A 15287-nucleotide genomic window follows, 5' to 3' on the forward strand; every position below is an offset into this window, starting at 1 on the left:
AAGTTTTCATTCATTTTCTTGACTTCTACCATGTGCTGTCTTGATTTGGCTCCTTTGCATTAAGGGTGGATTGTACATTTTTCCATTTGCTTTAGACTTGAGTTGGTGCTCTCAAAGTGGACTTGTGAGACACTTTACTATTTTGAAAGAAGGGTGCTGCCCTTACCTTGTTTTTTTTTTAGACACTTTGCCGAGAGATTTGAGCTTCCTTTCTTGTTGTTTTGAGTGAAACCGTGGGCTGCTGTATTGTCGTGCATTGTGTTGTTGTTTTGGCCGTGATTTTTGGCTGTTTCTAACCAGTTTTATGTGTTAGCTTTGCTGCTGTTTGCTTTGTTAACATGTCTGCAGGTTCAAGCCGTGCTTCCTCCAATGGAGCTAGTCACCATGGAAGCCCTTCTAGCAAATTTGATTTGATGAAGGCCTTCCAACAAATGCAACATCAACTTGATTCCTTTCAAGACATGAAACACCAACTTGATGCCATTAGCAAACGATTGGACACAGAGGCAAAGGCTTTGGATCCAAACCTTGCAATGCTAAAGTTGACTTTGCCAAGTTTCAAGGGAGAAGCCGATCCTAGTATATTTTTAGAGTGGATAGCTAAAGTAGAACAAATTTTTGACTTGTATGATAAGTGTGAAAAAGAGTTGTTTTTATACTTATAAATGAACTCAATCTTGTAATTATTCATGTTGTTCCTCATTGAAAAGTTGTAATAGGTAGTAGATTGTTATGTAAAATATTGTACAGGAAATAATTTATTATTTAGATTCTGTCAGCCAATTTTCGCAAAGCGAAAGCCAAAATTCGCACTGCCAGAAAAAGAAAATTCGCATAGCGCACCAGTACCTGTGCGCTGAGCGAATAACATCAGTTAAAATACAGCAGTTAAGAAAATTCGCATAGCGCACCAGTACATGTGCGCTAAGCGAATTAATGAATTTAAGTGGCTTTAAAAGACGTGACAGAGCGACAAAAACATGGCCTCTTCGAACAGAAGTTCCAGACAAAAGAAAGAAACGAAAACATCTCAGGAACTTCCAGAGACTACTTCAAGGCATCAAGACACCATTTTTGCAAGGGATTGCTTCAAATGTGTACGTTTAGATGACTAGGAGTAGTTTTTCTTTCGTTGGAATTGGATGTAATGAACTCACTGTGATTTACTTTTCATGTTCAATATATCGTTGTTCGTTCATATGCTCTTTCTTGAATTTACTATCATTGTATGGAAATATAATGTTATTTGAATGTTTCTGATTACTGGAAAGTAACTTTGAACATGGACATAGATAGAGCACCTAAGTGATTTGGGATCTAGGGATAGACTCAATAACTTGGTCATTCTTAACATCGGACTTAATGCAAATTGTATGTTAAATTGACTAAGGGATTAGCATTTTGATATATTAATTTAGAACTAGTTGCTAAAGGATTAGAACTAGTATGCCTTGATGTGAATGTTTGAATGAAATAATGATATATTGTACAGAGTTTTATCTTCATATGATTCATGAAACTCAATTCCAATAAAGTTTCTTTTAAATATAATTCCTTGCACACCAACTGTTTGATAAAAATACCAAAAAGAGTTTCTTGTGTTTTTTGTACACTTTGATGTCTAATTGAATTATAAAAGGAAGAATTGTCATGTGTTGCACAAGTCCCTTGGGAGAACGATACTTTGAACTTACTCTATATTACTTGTAACGATTTGGTATACTTGCCAAAAAGTTATCATTGTATAGTGTAGATGGACATTTGCGTGTAAAGTTAGCTACTTTAGCCTTAGAGGGATACACCATGCAATGGCTCCTTAGGATGAACATTACCAGGGGCTCACCCGCGAGCTCTTGGGAACATTTTCGGTGCTTGTTGTACCAACGCTTTGTACATCCATACTACCATAGGGACCTCCTGATTAAGCTCCAACGGCTTACTCAGGGTAGACGAAGTGTGGAGGAGTATGCGCGTGAGCTCGAAGTGCTCTTATACCATACTAACACTAATGAGACTAACTCCGCAAAAATAGCTAGATTTATTAGTGGTCTCAATAGAAACATCCAAGATGTTGTAGAGCTCCATGATGATGAGGATTTAGATGTTGTGGTACATAGGGCTATGAAAGTTGAAAGACAAGTTTTAAGAAAAGAGTCCTACCGCAACAACTTTTCCACTTCTTCAAAAGAAAATTTTTACAAAAGCTCATCATCAAGGGACAAGGAAAAGGATGTCTCTAGAGAGATTTCTCATAAATCGCGCCCATCTTCTGCTAACACCGCGCCTTCTTCTTCCAAACCTAAGTCACCAACGCAACCTAGTCAAGTAAAATGTTTTAGGTGCTTGGGTCATGGTCATATTGCATCTGCATGCCCAAACAAGAGGGCAATGTGCATTAGAGGAAAAGAGGTTGTCACCGATGACTCTCCTCCTTCTTCACCTTCACACACTTCTCACTCGTCTTCCTCTAGTGAAGATGAGTACAAGGTTCCATTTGATGGCGACCTACTAGTTATAAGACGTCTCTTGGGTTAAGTCCACAAGGACTTTGACACAACTCAAAGAGAAAATATTTTTCACACTAGATGTCTTATAGCTAGCAAGGTTTGCTCCATGATCATAGACGGGGAAAGTTGCACTAATGTGGCTAGCACTCGTGTAGTGGACAAACTCAAGTTGTCCATTATTGCGCATGCCAATCCCTACAAGCTTCAATGGTTAAGTGAGGAGGGTGAAATCTTGGTAAATAAACAAGTCCATATTTCCATTTCTATTGGCAAATACCAAGATGAGGTTCTTTGTGATGTTGTACCTATGGAAGCAACTCACATTCTATTAGGAAGACCATGGCAATTTGATAGAAATGTTCAACATGATGGTCTTACCAAGGGCGCAAGAACATCTTAAAACCTCTAACTCCAAAGAAAATACATGAGGACCACCTCATCATGAAGTCCACGAGAGGTGAAGAAAAGGAGAAGGTCAAGCTTAATTGTCTCATCTCTCATAAAGAAGTCCTTCAAGATAGACAAGAGGACAGAGAAACAAAAGAAAGAGAAGAAAGAGCAAAAGAAGAAAATGAGAGGAAAGAAAAAGAGGAGAAAGCAAACAGAGAAAAAGAAGAAATTGTGAGAGAAAAGGAGAAGGTAAACGTCCTAGTCACAAAAGAATTGTTACTAAAGGCACCTTCCACTCCCATCTTTCTACAGGATTCAAGCACCTTTAGGGGAGTTTTTCAACCCTTCCACTTTTCTCCAATTATTAAGCTTTCTTCTTTTCCTCAAAAATTTTGTGAAAATATCCCACCTTTTTCATCTTTTATTCCCACTTCTTCACACACCATTTTCAAACCACATATTAAGTTAATGTTTTCTTTTTTACACATCACTCAAGACAAAAATAAAACTTTTTCTAAAGAAGGATTTTTTGTTTCCACTAAGAAAATAAATCCAATTTCAAAGACCCATTCTTTCACTATTCCTTTTCTATATACATTGTTTGGTCAACATCAATTCATTCACAAAATATTTGATGTTTTTTGCAGGTTAACATTTGATCCAGGAGGAGTTTCTTTGGATTATAAAAACAAATAAAGTCATTCATCTCTCTTTGTTGCAGGTTTTTCAAGATTCGAGGTCGAATCCTCTCCAACCTGGGGGGATGATGTGATCATGGATGGGCCAAGTAATGAACAGAATAAAAGGATGACAAGAAGCATGGCTAAAGGAAATCATTTTACTTCTTGTCTTCTTTATACATTTGTACAAAAAAAAGTAGAATAGGTTTCATAGGCGTGTATTTGCCTCTTTGATTTCTTTCCTTAGTTCTTGTGAATAAACGCTTATAAACTCTTCTTTCTCTTTAAGAACAAGCAATATGGGACTTTCCATGGCTTGGTCTTAAAAAGAAAAGGAGAGGAGATGGGCGTCCTAGGCGTTAGTGCAAGGTAGCATAGGTAGTTTTCATGTTTTTGAACTATAGGAGAACTAGTTGCCTTATAAACCCTTTGGAGTGGAGAGATTTCATCAATGTGGGACTCCAAAGCTCCTAGAGGACGTGCAACAGCTGACTGACCGGCCTCCTCACTCTAAAGTCCCACATCTCCTAGATCTTGCATACAAGCTCATTCCAAAGGCTATATAATAAGGCTTAGGGGTCTTCTTTGTACACACACCTTTGAATCAATTGATTTCTTGAGTTGATTTGCACATTTGCAATCCTCTTTTGAGATAGTATTCTGTCTCCAAAGTCCCTCTTTGGGCAGACCTTATCTTGCTTAAGCAAGTGGCGGTCCTCCTTTGATGCTTATTTTGGAACCTCCTTCAAGTGGCGCATCTTCAAGTCATAAGTTCCCTTTTCTCTAATCTTTTCCATTCTTAAATTCTCTCCATTCTTTTGTATGCCATTTAGAATATTCTCTCTAGGTATGCACTTTCCCATCATGTGGTATCATGAGTGTTAGGTCTTGATCATTTAAGAATTGCATGCTATAGTAGAATAGCTTACATATGTGTCATTTTCGCTTAGCCAAAAATTTTTCCGCCCAGCGTCAGCGTCATTTTACAATCAACTTGTATGCTTTAGTTTAGCTTCATTTCTTGTCCGTTTTCCATGCAATTTTTTTTAAAAGTTTCGTCTGGATGTCTACTTTCATACCTAGTTTTAACTTTGTGCCAATTCATCCTATACCGTTCGCAATAACTCTTAAGCAAGGACTAAACACTTCATATCACAGTTTGGAGGTGCTTCCCGTGGTTGTACAGAGACTTATACAAGCTGTCATTTCTTCAAACAACAACAATGCTATTGGAGGTCTTCAACAAGTAGGTGTCCTTATTCCATTTTGTTTGTTGTTTCAGCTTTATTTCCTTGTCCTAGCTGGCTTGTATATGTCTTTCCTTGCTTGTTAACTTTGAATTGAGTCACATGTTTGCCCTCTTTAGGAGTTTTCTAGAGTATTTTTCTGAAATTGCATAGCTAAGAGTATTTTTACATCTTCTTGCTTGTATGCTGAATTGAGCTTGATCATTATAGGATTTAAGTGTCTTTAAGTATGCTGAATTGAGCTTGATCATCAGAACCAGTGATTTTTGGTTGGAATAATTTTCTGAGTTGTTTAAGAGTTTGAACATACTTAAAATCATCAAGCAAAGTTGTTTGGTCATTCACATGAGCTGTTGAATCACTTCCATTGGTTTTTGGGTTCAAAACCACCATTTTCAGTCACTTTTTCTGGTGCAGATTATTATTACAGCCACTGTTTTGGTATTGTTCTATAGATTTATTTTTGGATTGTAGCAAGAGTTGGTTCATTGTTTTAGATTGAAAATAAATGATGAAAATACGTCAGAACAAGTGTTAAAAAGCCTGTTGAACCGTGCAATCCAGTTTCAAGCAGTTAAAAACCCCAAAACACAAAATCTGGTTTTCATTGGGGCATTTTAACAAACACTTTGGTAAAATATCAAACAGTTTGGTCTGGATGAGTTTGTGATCTTCTATTTCCATTTTTGTTGCTTTCTCAATCTGTTCAAGTGCCATTATTAGGTTCCTTTTGAGTGTTTTTTGTTATTCCATCCCTTTCCCCATTTGATTTCCCTGTTCTTGGCTTCCAAATTGTCAAACATTCAAAAATCTGGTTTGAAATTCTGGTGTAGTTTGCTAATTCTGTTTGGTGTGTTTTGAGTGGAATCTTGAGGTGTTGTGGTAGCTATTGTGAGGCATCCAGAAGCAGAAACCTTCACTTACTGAGGTAGCATATTAGGAAATAAAAAGGGGGCTGAAGTGGGAACAAAATGGGAGCTTTTGAGCAGCTGCAACTCTGGTATTCCAACAGCTAAAAATACACTAGAAAAGCTTGAAGTGCAACCTGTTTTGGAGTAGCAATCTATAGCAGCAAGAGAGTGAAGCTTACATTAGTTTTAGGCCTTATTTTAAGTTTGTTTACACCACATATCACAGAACCTTTGCTGTTTAAAGTTGATTTTCGTTTCTTTGACTAAGTGACTTGGGAAAATGCTCTTGAAGCAATTCCAAGATCACATTTAAACATTGTAATAGTGCAATTTCGTTTTCTTAGTGTGGAAGTGTGTCAAGGGGCTCCAAGTGCCACTTGCACTTTCACTTAGGGTCGTCTACCTTTTACATTTTGCATCTTTATTGCTTTCTTTAAATTGCTTGATTGATCTTTTGTTTTAAGTCTCCGTGGTATATAGGATTGCATAGCATATAGCTAAAACTTCTTTTGGTTGTTAGGAGCATTTCATTACCAAGTGAAAATATTTTGAAGAATTTCTACTTAGAAACTAAGGTAAAAGATAACTCTAAGGAAACTCTGGCTAAGGAAGAACTTGGTTTCTAAGTTTGTCTAATTGTGACTCACCTCTTCTTCGTGGGAGCTACTTGGAAACATTTTTTACCTCTAGAATCTCTTTAGAAATTTTTCACAAAAAAACAAGCAAAGTTTGTGAAAATATTTTCACTAATTACTTGTGCAAGTCTTTGAAAACCTTGTGAAAATCATTTCTACGTACTTGTCAAGAATGAGTTAATCTAATGTCCAAGGGAGTGTAAGACCTAAAAGTGAGAGCTTACAACTAAGAGAGGAATTTGAGCAAAAGTTCCAATAAAGGGACAAAGAGATTAGTGAGCTCAAGGATATGATTGGTCAATTTTTGATCAATCAAGACAAGGGTAAAAGGAAAGAAGGGTCTACACATAGAAAAAGAGAATACCTTGGAGATACATCCTCTCCACCTAGTGAACCTGAGCATTATAGTAGTCATCACAATGATGACCACTATCAAATACCTCCTAAGAGAAATCATAGAGTGAGAGAGCATCACCCAAGGGAACCCAAGATTGATCTTCCTCCTTTCCATGGAAAAGATGATGTGGAAGAATATCTGGAATGGGAGATGGAAGTTGAGCAATTGTTTGAGTGTCACCAAATAGATGATGAGAGGAGAGTAACTATGGCCTCTTTAAGTTTTCAAGGCTATGCCTTAGATTGTTGGTTGAGAAACCTATCTTTCATTAGGTATTGGAATGAGTTAAGGTCTGCCTTAAGAAGAAGGCATGTGCCAGCTTACTATGATAGGGAGTTAATGGACAAGCTCCATAAACTCCAACAAAGAAACATGAGTGTTGAAGAATATAGGAAAAAAATGGAGTTACTCATGTTGAGAGCTGGGATAAGAGAGGAACCAAGGATAACAATTGCTAGGTTCCAAAGTGGACTTAATTATGACATAAGAGATAAGGTAGAACGCTTACCTTACAATGATCTCAATGAATTAGTCCAACTTTGTGTGAGGGTGGAACAACAACTCAACTGGAAAAGCTCCAATAGAAAGGACTACCCTACTAGTTCTAGTCATAAGAAAGAATACAAGAGGGAGGGTAGTCTATCTAAGTCAAGGTATGATGGGTCTAGGGAAAGAGAGAGAGAGAAAAAGAAAAGGTTAAAGGACCTTCAAGAGACCATAAAAGTAAGGAGACTAAGTACTTTTTTGTTGCCACCATAAGTTGCTAGTTATGAACTCGGTCTGTGTTCTTCTTGAATTTTATCTTGTCTGTTTCGTGATGTTTATGTGATATAAAATTGGTATTTCTTGTTACCCATATCTTATTATTATGCATTTTTGTTAAATGTTTTATAAACTGTGTTAGACAAGTTTAAATTTGATGTTGATTTCCTGAGTAAAATTAAAAAAATGCCTCAGTTCAACTTTAAACTGGGGCATAAGACCCCCTTTGCTGCCTGGTAAAGAACTCGATTGCATTTGAACCGAGGCAAAAGCATACACTTTTTTCCTCGGTTCAGACCCGAGGCAAAAAGTGATAGACTTTTTATCTCGCCTGTATATGCCTCGGTTGTAGAACCAGTGCAGATAGGTAAAAATAACTATTGTCGTTTCCCTTTACTACACTAGTGTATGCTTCCTCTGGGTCTCTTTATATAGGCTTGATTGAGTTTGGACTCTGAATCTTCTGTTGATAAGATCGTTTATCTTATATCTAATATCTTTCAAATATTCAATAGATTTAATCATTTTTTGAGAATACTTGATAATATCTTTTCTAGATTCAAAAAGATTTTGCAAATATTATCTTTTGATTTTTATTGATATAGTTAAATAAGGTAATTATTTAACAATATCAAATAAAATATCTTAAGATATATTTTCTCCAAATTATCATTTAAAATAAACTTGCCCAAAATTACATTTCAACCCTTTTTTATTTTATTCCAAATTGCACAGAAGTCCAAAAATTTCTTCTAATTTCACTTTAGCCTTTTCTTTCTTTTCAAAATTGCAATTCAAACTTTAATTCTAGCTGCATCAACAAACATTAGACTATCCAAAATAATTTATGAAACTAAAATCACATTTTAAGCCTCTTTAATTCTCAAACCCGATAAAGTCAATCATCAGAAATCTTATTTTAAACTAATCATTTAAGCACAAGAATCTCATAAAAAAATTTGAAAATTAAAACATAAATGTGGGCATAAATATGCACTCATCAGAAAGCTAATTACATTGATTTTAACTTATAGGCAAGTTATAATTCCTTATTATGTGCTTGTATGGTAGTTGATTTGTGTAATTGAATTGTCTCATAAAATTTGACCTATTGAGTTCAGATAAGAGAGTTTGAATTACTTTTAGCGATGATGTGAGTGAAATTTTGATGTCTTGGATTATTGATATTGTATTTGAACTAAATTGTGATATTGAATTATGCATAATCTTATGGTTGGTTGGTTTGACATCTATGGTTAGTGTTAAACTGAATTGCAGAAGCTTGTGTGACATACATTTGCAGAATTTTATTTTGTAAAATTATGCAGACTTGCTAGACGAACATATACTAATTGGGGTACGTTAAAGTTAGAGAACTATTTATTTAATTGTCGCTAGGAGAGAGTATACTCACTAGTGGAGTTCTTGACTTGGCCTGCATTAAGCAAGATATGGTTGTTGAGCGAGAATATGTTCGTTGGGCGAGCTCAAAGTCAAAGAGCTACTAACTTAGTAGTTGCTTGGTGAGAATAATCTCGCTGTGCACAACTAAATTCAAAGAACTCACTAACTTGATAGTAGCTGGAGGAGACAAGTCTCATTGGGCGACTTTCGTGATATATTAAGCTTGTGAGATCTAGTGACAATCTCGTTGGGCTAGCCATCTAGCTATTGGGAAAGAGTATTTTTCAGCACTAGTGAATAGATTTCTCTGTAGCTGAGATTAACGGAGTTTAACATAACCTTTCACAAGTGCTTTTTTGCTTTATTTGGTTTTCTTTTATGAATGTTAATGTGATGGTGAGTTTGTGATGATTATGTGAGAATGGTTGGGACCGATCCAAGGAGGAATTGGTTGTGGATTTTTTAGTGTATACTTTGACATGAGATTTCAGAAAGAAGGTATCATGGTATACTACCAATCATTCAACTCATATAAAGATGAATAAGGTGTGAGAGAAAATGGTAGGAGGTCTTTACCCAAGACTTTTGGTCTTAAGCGTGAAAGATTATAATCTCGTGAGTAGTAGGATGATAATCCCTATGCTTATGACTCTCTAGAGCATAAATACTACTAGTGCACACCTACATTGAAATTCTATGTCAAAGCATCTATCCAGATAATTGAGTCTAGAGTCAAGTGTATGTATGTTCATTTGAGCAAAGGATGAAGTAGGTGATGACATGCCTTTGATGAAAGGCGAAGACTCGGAGGCTTAGATCTTTTGTTACATCTAAATGTTATGTACATGAGCTCTTTAGTTTAGAACAACTTTATTAGTTTCAATTGTTATATATGTACATATTTATATGTTGGTATAATGATTACAGTGGATAATTGTATTCATATTTTGTATGGTTCTTATCTATTTGATGTGCATTATCAAAACTTATAATGTTTTATTTAATAGTTTTTATACTATTAAATAAGATATTAAAAAAATCATCCAAGTTATTTAAGAGGAACACAAATTTATTCTCCATTAAAGATTAAGGAAATTTCAATTTCTTCAAAGAATAGAGATTTATGTTTACAACCTTATTTTCGTTTCCATTGTATTAACATTTAAATTTAAAGTTTGTTGAAATAACTTGACTAGAATAAATCACTACATCTAAAATTTAAACCTCCATTGTGATTATTTTACATAAACAATAATTTTTTTTATCTATTTAAGAATACGTTTAAATTTAACATTCGATGTGTATAATATTTTTCTATCATTTACAGTTTTTTCTTAAGTATTTTATTTTTTTAATAAATATTATAAAAATATATAAAAGAAATAGAAATTTAGAAAATCTATTATCTGGTCATAGTTTTGTAGACAAAATAGAAGTAAATTTACAACCAAAATTTAAGAATAAGTTTCTGTGATGAAAGGAGAGAAATATGTCTAAAGATTTGGTAGGTATAAGAAGTGAAACAGGGATCATTGTTTCTTGAACAATTTTGAAAAAAAAAAACAGATTTTGGAATTATAGTAAATATAAGGTTTAATCATTCACGAAGTCCCTATTTTCGCGTCAAATTTCAATTTAGTCCCTTTCTTTCTGGAAATCTCAATTGGGTCCCAAATTTATGAAAATTGCAACAATTGGGTCCTTTCCGTTAAATTATCTCTAACGGTGTTAGTGTGTGTTTGACATGGCACTCTGTAGTCAGTTTCTTAACTGACGTGGAAGCATCAGGATTTATGTTAGCAATGGAACCATCAGGATTTATGTTAGCAAGATTGAAATGTTGATCCGTCCCAGGGAAGGCATGTCAACTTCCATTCCAGAGTTATCTTTATCATAACCAAACTCATCCAAACCAGAGGTTTCTTCCTTGTTTTGACCCCCACCATTACTTAGGTTATCGTTAGCACTCATTCCATGGTTAGTGGTACCTCTTGACTTTCCTTTCTTATGCCCACGCTTGCGCTTCATGTTCTATCTTCAAACCAAATACAACCTTGAAACAAATTCAAACAAAGGCTAAACAAATCACCACACTACAAAGTGGAAGACATGATTTGAATGAAAAAAGAAAGTAAATTTGAGCTAAATGAAACGAAAATATGGAGCAAAAGAATTAAAAGTGGAAGTAATTACAGAATTGAGAAACCTCTTTGTGATCCCAAGGAGTCCGATTCCCGATCCTGGGGCTCCAAAGCTACTGGTTTGATGAGGCCCTTGATGACGATGACAGGTTCGGCGGGGGGTTTGGGCTCGGGCCGAGAGGAGCTGCTGCTGGTGACCAAGGTTTGGGTGTTCTTCTGAAGCTCGCGAAGGGTTTTTTTTGTGTAGGTTCCAGCTTGGGGTTGAACATTGGAAGGAACCGAAGGGGAAGAAGACGCTATTCGGTCTTTATGAGTGGTGATTTTGTGAGCGGAAGAGGGTTTCGTGGAATGTTGAGGTTTTGCGGATCGTGAACGAGGGTTTCGTTATCTTCGTCGTCGGCGAAGCTAAGGAGTTTGGGGACTTGAGGCTTCTTGGGTTTGGCGGAAGAATGGGGTCTGGACGAGAGGGTGGAGGTATCGCCGTCTAAGTGAGATTTATTTCCCAAAACACCCTTGGTGGTTGAGTTTTATAAAGGGTCTACGACACTGCAGAATCGTGAGAAGAGATGGATGTGTTACTGAAGGTGGTAATCGAATTACCCATATTTTGCCCACTAGTCAACCACAACCCGACCCGCGAATGTTGTTCTACGGAGTTACGTTTTTCGCATTGGAACAACGCCAACGCAGAGAAGTTCAACCAGCGCCGCCGGACGCTCCATGAAATCGAAGACGAAATTTGCCGCACTCGCCGCAACATCGCCGCAGATAACATCATTAACATTGTCACCACTGCCGCTGTTTCAGCCACTTCCGAAACTTTTAAATCTCTCGGAACCCCCTCTGCACGTCGCAACCTTCGATTCTGGGGAAAAAATCGAAATACGCTAAACCACCTCCAAAACCGAAATCCTTGCTTGATTGGCATCCCGTGGTTTCACGAGTCGAGAGACTTGAGTTTCGACCGGGGCCGGAAAACGTGAAAATTGGTGAGGATGGAGTCTCTTACGTCGTCGAAGGCGCACCGTTCGACTTCAGGTTCAGTTACACGGAGACCCCGAAAGCGAATCTGGTGAAATTGCGCGAGCCGCCATTCGCACCGTTTGGACCGCCAACCATGCCGCGGCCATGGACCGGGCGGAACCCAGTACCGCCGAGCCAGACAACTGTGATGGGGTTCCACTTGCTCGATCAGCCACGTCAGTTAAGAAACTGACTACAGAGTGCCATGTCAAACACACACTAACACCGTTAGAGATAATTTAACGGAAAGGACCCAATTGTTGCAATTTTCATAAATTTGGGACCCAATTGAGATTTCCAGAAAGAAAGGGACTAAATTGAGATTTGACGCGAAAATAGGGACTCCGTGAATGATTAAACCTAAATATAAAATTCTGTGGAAAGTCGATGAACATCGTATCTATGCCTTAGAGGGAGATCTTTCATATATTTCGAGATCCATTCTCTAATATGATGCCAAAAAGCCAAAATAAATGATTTTAGTTCTTACAAAAGTTCTAAAAAGTAGAAGAAAAAAATTGCAAAATTTAGTCCAATTTATTATAATTGATTAGTTAACATGTTGGTTAATCGTATTTTGAAATATGAAAAAAATATTATTGCGTTATCAAATTTTCTATCCACCTATGAATTCAACAAAAGACATAAACAAATTCATTATTTGTTTTATGTAAGCAATAAGTGGAGTAATTCTTGATACAACAGTAAAAGCAAGACACAATCACTAGTAAAAAAGAAGCTTTTTAACGCGCTTTATATGCCTCGATTTTACTGAAACCGAAGCGTATAAAAGCGCGGTGGCATTTTTGTAGTTTTAGACAACTTATATGCCTCGGGTATCAGTAAAACCGAAGCCAAAAAGATTTTCAACATCTGTTACACGCCAACCGAGGCATATAACCCGTATATATTTTTAAATTTCAATTATTTTTTGAAACTTTAGACACCGGGTATCTTGAAACCGAGTCAGTATGCCTCTCTTACCTCAGGTAAATATTAACCGAGGCAGTATACTCATACATATTACCCTTCTCACTCTTCCTCTTCTTCTCTCTCGCTCACGCTCAGATCTCCTTCACTCTTCCTCTTCTCTCTCGCTCACGCGATCTCCTTCACTCTTCCTCTTCTTCTCTCTCGCTCACGCTCAAATCTCAAAGCCACCACTCCGCCGCTCCGCCGCTCAGATCTCCTTTCACGGTACCCTTCTCACTCTTCCTCTTCTTCTCTCTCGCTCAAATCTCCTTCTCACAGTTCCTCTTCTTCTTCTCTCCGTTGCTTTGCCACCACTCCGCCGCTCCGCCTCTCCGTCACCACCACTCCGTTGCTCTGCCGTCGCCACGTCTCCTTCAACGCCTCCGAAAGCCATGGCTGCCTCCCACCCCGCAACCCCAACCCCACCACCAATCGCCACCCAACCAGACGCGATCTCACTCCACCAGCGGACGTGATCTCAGATCTAGTGTTGTTTGTGGACCGCCTGGTGCCACAAAGCGGCGGATCAGAGTGACGCTTCCGCGATTCAGGCGGCGGAGGTGAGGGCAACGGGAAACAATGTCATACCGCCTGGTGGGTTGGCGGCTATGGCTCAATCGGCAGCAGGGTTTCATGAAGCTAGCTTGTATGAATTTGACAGTTCTGACTTAATGCATCTGAGTCTTTTAGAGGGTTCCTTGGAGAAAGAAGATGTTGGAGAGTTTGGTGAAATAATTCTTAAAGCAGATTGTGTTGCATTGGGCTCATCTATGAAAATGAGTTTTTGCAGAGGATGAAAGTTGCTAGTTTGAAGAGTAGGGAGTTCTTTCTAACACAGAGTTGAAGATGTAAATGAGTTTCTGCAGAGGATGAGTGATTTGAAGAGTATGAACAATTTATTCACGATGATTTTTGGTTTTATCTGCTCTGTGATGTATCTTATTCTGATTTTTGGAGTTGGTTTGTGTTTTGGAATTATAACTGAAAATGCTTGAGTTCGAATTCTACATTGAGACATGGCTGCTGTGTTAAACGATTGAGGAAAAGACCCAGAAAATGGTTCGGAAGTTTTCTGAAATTTTTTTTATTGAATTTTCTAAGATATTGACTCGGTTCAAAAGATAACCGATGCGAAAATCGATCCCTTTTTGACCCGGTTTAGAACCGAGGCATTAAACGTATCCTTTTTACCTCGCCTCTATATGCACCGGTTGTAAAACTGGTGCGTATAAACGAAACTAACCGATGCCATTTCCGTTCATTGCACTAGTGGATAGGGAATCAATTCATCAAGTTATCAATGAAATAAGATTCGCACAAGGAAAACACTTGCTATTTGTTGGTAATTGGGGGCATCTTGAAAACGTCTGAGTCAAAATATGACTTTCAAATTAATTTTTGAATTATTGGATACTACCATATAGGTAGTGGTGATGTCATATGCAAAAAAGAAGAGACTCGTAGAATGACATAGGCAATTAGAGTTTTTACATACTTTTGTTAATCCATGAACAAGATCTATATAGACACATAGACCTATGAATCCATACATCTCAATCGAAAAATAATTGAAATTGATGAATATATATATATATATATATATATATATATATATATATATATATATATATATATATATATATATATATATATATATATATATATATATATATATTAAAACAAACAAAAAGGAAACGAGAAAACAAAACATAAATCATGGGTCGATAAAACCCTCTCAAAGACTTGGTTGAGAAAGAGAAATATAATGTAAATGCCACGTAATAAGGTTTGGTCCTATTCATAGGATTTTTATAACTATTCCATTCCAACAAGACAAAAAAAATTCGAACCAATTGAGATTTTTTTGAGATTGGATACAGTTATTGATTCGTTACCTGACATATACAAAATGAAAACTTCGTTCTCGATCCTATGAGAATTTTTATAAAAGTCTTTCATTTGTTTATCTTCAATGGAAGTTTTATTTTCCTATAATGTATCCTAATTTTTAGTTTAATTCTTCTTTTGATGATTGATTGAACCTATGATAAAAAAACGATATATTTGGTTCTATTTTATCTCTAACAAGTTTAGTAATGAAAATAATGACGCTATTGCTCCAATAGAGAAAATAACTTATAATTGTCTTTTCAAAAAGAATTTAAATTAATAATTTCAATGAAATTTTTTAATTTCTTATTTTACTATGTTACACTCT

The sequence above is a fragment of the Vigna angularis genome, chromosome 7, assembly GCF_016808095.1.
Source record: "Vigna angularis cultivar LongXiaoDou No.4 chromosome 7, ASM1680809v1, whole genome shotgun sequence".
NCBI classification, from domain to species: domain Eukaryota; kingdom Viridiplantae; phylum Streptophyta; class Magnoliopsida; order Fabales; family Fabaceae; genus Vigna; species Vigna angularis.